General features: G+C 30.8%; 1 non-coding gene across 1 annotated transcript; it reads left to right on the top strand.

Moving 5' to 3' along the window:
* The first annotated feature begins 4,771 nt into the window (after positions 1 to 4,771).
* LOC118923470 (small nucleolar RNA SNORA18) lies at positions 4,772 to 4,896 on the top strand. Its single transcript, XR_008996047.1, has one exon. It is a non-coding gene; the product is annotated as a small nucleolar RNA SNORA18 (small nucleolar RNA).
* Positions 4,897 to 9,199: the final 4,303 nt, after the last annotated feature.

Below are 9,199 nucleotides of genomic sequence, written 5' to 3'. Positions count from 1 at the left end.
TTTGCTTCTACAGTCTTTGTGTCCCGGATGCGCCCCCTGGCTGCAGCTGCTGCGTGATGGCTGGAATAGATGAGTTTTGGACTTAATCTGCATGGGACTTTGAACCTACCTGAATCCTTTGGCTTGAAAATTATGATTGTGTTGTGGTTAAGAAAATAATATAAACAGAGGCTTGACTTTCTCTAATGTTTGGTAAAAGTTTTGTGAGCAATCTAGCATGATTGTTAGGAATGAGTAAACAAGTGTAGAAGCGTATTTTTGTGCTTAGTGAGAGATTATGCTGTAAAGTAATCTAGCTGAATCCTCTGGCTTGAGCATTATGATTGTGTTGCTGTTGTCAAGAAAATAATGTTTAAAGACAGGCTTGACTTTGTCTAATGTTTGGTAAAAGTTTTGTAAGCATTCTAGCATGATTGTTAAGAATGAGTAAACAAGTGTAGAAATGTATTTTGTGCCTTGTGAGAGATTGTGCTGTAAAATACATTTGCTTAATCTGCATAGGCTGAATCCTCTGGTTTGAGGATTATCAGGATTTTATTGCTGTTGCTATTGCATGTTACTAGATTGGTGGGAAGAGGGAGATCAAGGAAATTGTAAGGCAAGATTTCTGTAGGGGTGGATTGTGGGTAACATTGAAACATTTCCAAAATATCTTGCCTGGCTTTATTACATCTGCATATCAATAGGTGTTCAGAGGTGGAAAGAAGTATGGCTTTAGTGCATTTGCATCTTTCCTCAGGGGTAGAGAAGTTCATCTCCATATCAATGGGTGATTACCTGGGCAACTGAGGCTTATCTGTACCTGAGAGGGGAGAAGGAGGGCCGGTGTGGTGGCTGCTTGAGGAAGAGAAGAAGATGGCCTGGGACAGGAGTTTGTGAGCAATAAATGGGTTTTAAACTTTATTTCTCCCTCTGACTGATTTTGGTTTTTAGAGATATTTTGCCCTGGGATTTCCTTTCCCCGGATTTACACTGATATTCCTGAAAAATAGAATAGCACAACATAATATATATAAGAATAATTTAAGATGTCATTAAAAAACTTAAATGAATGGATATAATGTGCAACTCTTGTTTTCCAATAAATTTAAACATTAAAATTAATTAGGAAAACATGAGTATTGTAACTCTGGAGGTAGGGGAAATATGTTCCCATCCTGGGGCAAATTACCTTTGGAGCTAAAATCAGTCAAAGAGAGAAATAAAGTGGGAGAAAATAATTTATTGCTTACAAACAATTGTCCACTTCTGCTTGCTTGTGTCTCTTGCTACCCAGCTGAAAAAAGGGACCCCAACTAACCTCTCCAGTCCAGTTATGCCCTCACTCCCCCTTGTAATTACCAATTGATATGAAGATGGGCTACTTTTCTCCACCCCTTGGAAACACCTATTGATATGGAGATGCACTAAGGTCAGGCAAAAGATTCGGGAAGTATTGCAATTTTACCCACACTAAACATTAGGTAATCTTGTGAAAGGTGTGTGAATAAAAATGTGTTTATGGAATGTCTCTATGAAAACAAAATGCTGAAAATTATATCTATTTAGGATAGAGTGAGACAAAAATAAAAAACAGTTTATATAAACCTGCTATGCACTCAAATTGTTTCTTTTGTATCTTTGACTTGGTTCATTTTAAAGATATCAAATTTTAAGGATCACTTTTACACTGTAATTTATGCAAGGGGAAAATGGATATCCAACTGAAATATCAGTTTTCCAAGAAAAGAAGTTAGATCTGTATCTTCCAATAAATAGATTCATTATTTATGTTTTAGTTAATGTAAAATAATTTAAATATAGGCTTTTTATGATTTTCTTCTTTGAACATTTTTGGGGGATACTGATCAATACTTATGTCCATCATATTAGGTTGGATATCTCCATATTATGTAGCATAATTAGTAGTAGCTCTTTGTAGCAAACACCCTAAAATGTTTGTAACATATCTCAACAAAATATTATTTCTTCTCATTCCTTTTTGGAGTATGTTAAACCACTATCCTTGCCAGCACTCTTCCAGTTACTGTATTTAGATTTTCCTAAATTAGTCGGGTAACTGTGGCCTTTTCCACTTTACGATATGATAGTCATTGAGGAATGTGGAATGGTGTAGTGGTTCATGGCCTGAAAGTGCTGTACAGTTTTTCTACCCTCATCTCATTAGCTAAGATTCAATCAAGATTCTAATCTAGTGAAAATTGGGCTGGGAAATATCATATTTCCCTATGCTTAGCCACTGTCTCTATCACAGTTTACTATAGAAATGCATTTTAATTTATTTATTAGATTTTATTTTCTGTACTTTTAAGCTTTTTCTTTGATGCAAAGAAACAAATATTTCTAATAGGAAGAAAACTTTTTTGGCAGACACTAGCTATTTATCAGTCCTTAAAATAGAAGTTTTTCCAGCATATAAATGTTCTTGCTGTACTGACCTAGAGGATTTGGAAATAAGATTTGCATTCTATATCAAAATAGTCACAAAGAATAAAAACAAGGGAGTAAGATAATTTAGTTACCATTGTTCATTAATAAAAACTAATCATACATGTACCAGTAATTTTGTCTGCAATGAATAGGAATGGTAGTAACTGGTATAGTACTAATGATTATCATACATATAGTATAGTATTAGCAAATCTTGATTTAACAAGTTATCAAATAATAGTTCAACAATGTTGTTGAACAGGAGAAAACAATCCCTGGGTAGACACTAGCCAAAGAAGTAATGTGAAGCAGGGGCATGGGTGGGGGAAAATAGCTCTAAGTGCAAGCGGTTTACTAACATATAAAATGAACAATTTGGGGACATTTCTAATCTTTTTCACCAGTAATTTTGTTGGTTCCTATGCCATATAAATAATTGTTTAATCATACTAATACGTTTTAAATCCAGTGCCTACTTGGCATACTTTTACCATTTTTATTAACTCAGCAAATAGTCTGTTCTTCTATGTGCCAAACTGTTCTGAGACTTTTACAGCTCATTCTTATAAAATCCCATTAAGGATGTATTATCATCATCATGTCTCTTTTAGGTAAGGGAAACATTATAAGGTTGTATTTTTAGAATTTTAACCCAGAAAGTTGACTCCAGAATTTGTATTCTTAACTATTCTATATGCTGCTTGTTAAGTTTCTAGACTATCCTCAGACCATTTTATTCTTTGGAATGCTAAATAATTTAATCCGATTTGTAGACTTCCTGTTGGACATATATTTATATATTGTTTTGTGGCTAATATGCTGTATGCTATTCACTATCCTCATTGCATTTTTTGGAATTTATTAATTTTTTTTTAGTATTTAACTTACTTTGAGCTATTCTTGCATTTATGGACTGAAGCCTAGTTAGTTAATTTTTTCACACAATATATTATTGTCATACTTTAATTATTATGTTAAAATTCAGTATGCTATTTTGTATCATTTATTATTCAACTTGCTAATGTATTTCTTTAATTTTTACATAAATATTCATTAAATGTTAGTTAAATGTTTCCTTTTTGCACTAATCTCAATAGATTTTGAGAAAAAATTCTTTACTGACTTCATAAAAATTAAAAAGGCTGATTTCAAACATTTTCTGAATTTACAGTCATTAATAAGTACAAATAAATAAATAAATATACATAAAATATTATTTGAAACTTTAAATATAGTCCACATATACCATCAGTTATTTCTGTGATTTTTTACACTGGTAGGATAAAAATAATAATAATGACAATATTAGCATATACATACGTAGCAATTAAAATATGCCAATCTGTTTTAAACACTTCTGTATACTAATTCATTTAATTATTACAAAAATCCTATAAAGTTAATGCCATAATTATCACTATTTCTCAGAAAAAAATATGGAGAATTGGATGGAAGAAATAATTTGAGTTTACAAAGCTTGGAACTATTTTTTCAAGAAAAATTACAGTCTTGGATTTTTATGTATCAACATTTATATTTTTATGAGAATTATCATTGCTTCTATTAATTTTTTCCATTGATTTGCTTGCATATTGTTTTAGAATACTTTTTAAACTTCCAATATTTATGTGCACTTTTTCTCCTTTCCCATATATTTCATTGATTTGGATTTCCAGAAGTTTTATCAATTTTACTGGCATTTATGACAAAAAATTTATGGTTAAAAGACATAATTTAATAGACATTTTAAAAGTTAGAGGTATCTATATACCAGATATCATAGCAGCTTTTTAGATATAATCAGACCTATGAGATATATAAGAAAATTTAATCCAGGATATACTAACTATAGATTTTAAAACATCTCCCTAATGTCAAGGGAAGCGAGGTGATCAAAAATAAACAACCAAGGTAAAAAATGGATCCTATCAGTATATGTATCAAAACCTGTAATCCTCATAAAAGAATATATACATGTTTAGCGAGTAATTGTGAAAATCATGGAAATTGTCCCCATATTATTATATTGCAAAAAAAAAGAGCAGGTCACTAAGTCCATTAAATTAGAAAAAAATATGAACAGCATTCTCTGACAACCTTGGGTTACAAACATCTCTCTTTCACACACACATGCACGCATGCATGCACACATGCACGCAAGCAAAAACACACAAATGCACAAGCCAAACAAAACCAAAGAAAACAAAAAACTATCAAATAATGCTTGGGTAAAAACTGAAATTATATATTTTTTCTAAAATAATGACATTTGAAATTTCATATATTAATGTATGTTTGAAGCAGATAGTTCAGCACTTAGGAATCTATTTAAAGCCTTAGAGTTGAAGTCTATCCCAATAGGGCTTTTTCTGTAGACCTAAATCATTGGAAACACCTCATATTATGTGGTTTCCTTTACTCACAGAACTGTGTGTTAGATCTGTGGGAAAGAACTATAAGACAGGTCTGCTACACCCATGAAAGTCCTAATAGAAAATTTTTTTTAATCTTAAGTATTTGCATATCTGAATGATCTGTATTATTCTTAGAGTATGATAGTTTAGGAGTGAATGTGACTTGAAGCTAACTCATGGTTACAAGGGCTTCTGAAATTGAGGACCAGGCAGATCCATCTGCTCTGATCCAGATGTGGCCCCAAAATACAATGAAGAAACTGGATCTCAGAGAATACAGGTGGGAAATTTTTGAAGTATGCCCATATTCAAGTGGAGATCAAAGGTCAACTAAAAAAGTATTGCACTGGCTGGTAATGACAACTGGATTAAACAAAAACTGATTTTAAAAAGACTATCTTGAAGATCATGACTCAAACTTTGAAAGAGCTAAGGCAATTGACAGTGTAAGGAATCACACCAAATGAAATTTTTTAACTAAAAATTTATTGACTTGAAAAAAAAGGCTTAACCACTTAAGGTCAATATCAATATTATATGTATTATATATATAATATATACATTATATATGTGTGTTAAATTGTATATTATGTATATATAGTATCTATATACATATATTACATATTATATAAGTATATACAAACATTATATATGTGTATATATATGTATCTTTAGCCATTAGATTTAGCCACCTAATAAAGAAGTTAAATGAAAAACAGAAAAGTGTATAAAAATGAAAGGGGAGGAAGGAAAATATATTTTTAAGCAGATACCAATGAACTAGAACACAGTAAAAAGAGAATTCACAGGGAAAAAAATTAAACGTTTTAAAACATTTAAGGACTAGGTAAGATCATCAACTTGCTTAATTGTGAAAAACGAAGGAAAGTCCACATATTCAAAATAAGATATAACAAAGGACATTTAATAAAAAAGTGTGACCTTTTAATGTCCCATTAAAAGGGGGCAATTAATAATAATTAATGTGACTAATTACTACATTTAAAAGACAAATTTGGAGACATAAAAAATATATAATTTTCACAAAAAATATTTCATCAAAACCCACTGTAGTAGAGGTAGAAAATCTGATTTGTTACCATGTGAAAAACAGAAAATTCTCGAAGAATAACTTTCCAAAAATAGAATATTTCAGATATTTTTACTCAAAGTTAGATAAGTCTACTATATTTATAGTGCTTTTGAGGGAAGTCAGTGAAGGAAATCACATAAATTATATTTATTTAAAAGTTCAATGATGATTGAAATTATATAAAAATGTAAAATAGTGACCAATTTCACATATTAATGTGGATATAAAATTTCAAAATTAGTACTTTCAAATAAGATAAGCTGCATTTAAAAATTGTCACACAATAATCAGGAGATATGTATTCTGTGACTTCAAAAGTTACTTATAATTAGAAAATCTATTCATTTAAATATTCAGATGAATTAGTAAAACAATGAAAATTGCATAATCTATTCCAAAGATTTAGAAATGGTAATTAAAATTGTCCCTCATAACAAAACCAGAATTAACCCTAAAAAACCAAATATTTAAATGTAAAAAATTTAAATCCAAAGTACTGGAGAATGCACAGATGAAGATTTTTTCTCACTGTGATAAAAATTTCTAAAGCTACAAAATAAAAGATAGATAAAGTCAGAAAACAGTATGTCCTGATCATATCACAGAAAAAGAGGGAGCGTCAGAGGAAGAGAGAGATCTTTCTTAGTATATATAGAAGACTCCTAGGAATAGGGAAGAAAAAATCGCCAATAGCCCAGTAGAAAAATGACAAAACAGTACTTTATTATTCCAGCTAATAGGTTTGCTACTCTAACACGTAAGTAGTGGATCAACACGCACAGTCAAAATATTTCTTCCTTGTGCAGGTCTGCTGGGGGCTGGGTGACTCTAAGCCATGTTTGCTCCCATCTCGGTCCTTCTCATCTCAAGGGGTTGTCTCTCAAGCTGCCACCACATGAAGAAAAGAAATGAGTAGTTCACACGCACTGGAAGCTGTCTCAAGCAAAACCGTTGGGACTTTAGCTAAGTCACCACCTGGTATTACTGCCTGAGCATCTGTTTTGTTTGGCCCAGCAGCCCGTAGAAGTCTTGAACTGACACTTGCCCCTCTGACAAGCACATACCCTAGATAACAGCCCAGAGAGTCACATGCAAATGTAAGTTTCAGACATGAGCCCCACAACAGACCTTTCAGCCCCTGCCTCCCAGCGCTTTTCCCTTCTGTGCTGCTTAGTGAAAACCCCCACAGAGGTTATTACCAAAACCTACATTGTTTTAATTGAATTGACCAATCTGGCCTTAGCCTGAGAATACCAAAGCAGTCCACCCATGAACCTTAATTAAGAAGTGTCCCCTAGGTCCTGCTTCTATCTCTACTTGCACCCTGCCTGCACCTTTCTCAAGGGAGAAAAAACTTGCACCTTTCTAATATATTGCTTAGGGCACACACAATGGGACAAAAATATTAGCGTTTCCCTGATGTGGAGCAAAATAGAAATAATATCATATGAGATGTATGTTTATCAAAAATATTTAATTAAGATTTAAGCAAGCTGGTAGATACAACTTTTATTTAAGAAGTAATAGAAGTGCAAGAAGAGTAGCTAAATTACAAAGTTCTAAAACATGGTAAATTTAAGTAGCTCAAGTGTCTTTAGGAGTTTACTTTCATTACAAACAAATGTACTTCTCTAAATTAAAAGAGACTCAAGGTACATAACGACAAAATGCAACAAGGCTCTTAGTAGGATCCTTATTTGGATAAATCAGCTATAAAGGAAATCTCCCAGTATATTATATAGTTGAAAATGAATATTAAAAACTTCAAGGAATTATTAATATTTTAATGTGATCATCTTATTTTGACTATGTAGAGAAATGTTTTTATTTTATTAAATTAAAAAATATAACAATACTATTTTTCAAGTAAAATACACACAGTACTTGCACATAAGGAATAGTATTCACAAAATAGTATTTAAATTATGCATATATTATATTTTATAATTATATATTTTATATTTATAATATGCTATATTAAATTATGCTTATAATATATTACAATATATTATGATTATAATTAATGATGATAATTATGTACATATAATATATATGTACCAATATGCCTTTTCTTATAATGTAGGATTGTGTATAGTTTTCATTGTATTTCTCCTTCACCTTGATTTATTTGCACATTCTTATTCTTACACAGTGAACATTTTCATTACAAATAATTTTATATCTAAACATAAGGAGTTAATTACCAGGATTTCTCATAAATGAATTTCCATCAATTTTTGATGCTAATTTTATGTCTAATAATATTTCTAACCATTGTGAAAAATATGACAGTAACAAATTACTAAATTAAAGGAATACAAAGTGTTTGTCAAGATAATTCTCTTTTTCCCTAAGTGTATCTATCTGAAATGTTACAGAGACTGGAGAATATAAACCCTTCATGACACTGACTAAAGAATGAATGATTAATTTGGGAATTCATAATGATATTTCAGAGGAATTATAGGTCACATAAACATCCAAAGTGTGTATGTATTCAATGAAGCATTATGATTCAGAGATATTAAAAATTAATGGAGTCTTCATTTTACTATTTTAAAAAATCTGATAATTATATAGTAATTAATGACTTTAGTTTGTACATATATGTGTGTTATTCAAATAATATAAAGAATAAAAAAGACACTTTAAGTACTGAGACAGTAAGGATTATTCTGTTTAGGAGAAAAAATTATTATCTGTTTCATATACAAATAACCTTATCAACAATCTGCTTTCTTCTACCTTTGAGAATTTAGATTTCCTTTCTCAGTATTAAATTGAATTGCTTCATGAATATAAAATAACAACGAACAGTCCTTTCAAAAGGGCAGCCAAAGGAAACTTTGTGAGTTAGCTCATTCAGACTCTAATTTCAATCTGGGAAATCATGTCTCAGTGAGACTCTGTTTAATTTTCTACTCCTTAAAAAATATATAATCCCTCTGGAATAATAATGTATTAAATATGGTTAAACTTACTGTTGATTGATCATATCATGCAAATATTTTTAAATGTCCACAATATTAACATAAATTCTATCTTGAACAAGCATTTTCTTTCTTTACTATTACTTTACTGTTGTCTTTCACAAATAATATAGACATCTTACTAAATACAAATATCTTTGTTATTAATAAGAATAAGCAATGCAAAAATGCACTAGACTGAGGAAAAAAATGGCGGTTTAACAATTCCTTAATCTCAAACCCTACCCACTCATTTGTGCATGTTTTGAATATACTTAAGAAATGACATACAG

Source organism: Manis pentadactyla, chromosome 2 (genome assembly GCF_030020395.1).
Source record: "Manis pentadactyla isolate mManPen7 chromosome 2, mManPen7.hap1, whole genome shotgun sequence".
NCBI classification, from domain to species: domain Eukaryota; kingdom Metazoa; phylum Chordata; class Mammalia; order Pholidota; family Manidae; genus Manis; species Manis pentadactyla.
This window is presented reverse-complemented; position numbering and strand designations above follow the sequence as displayed.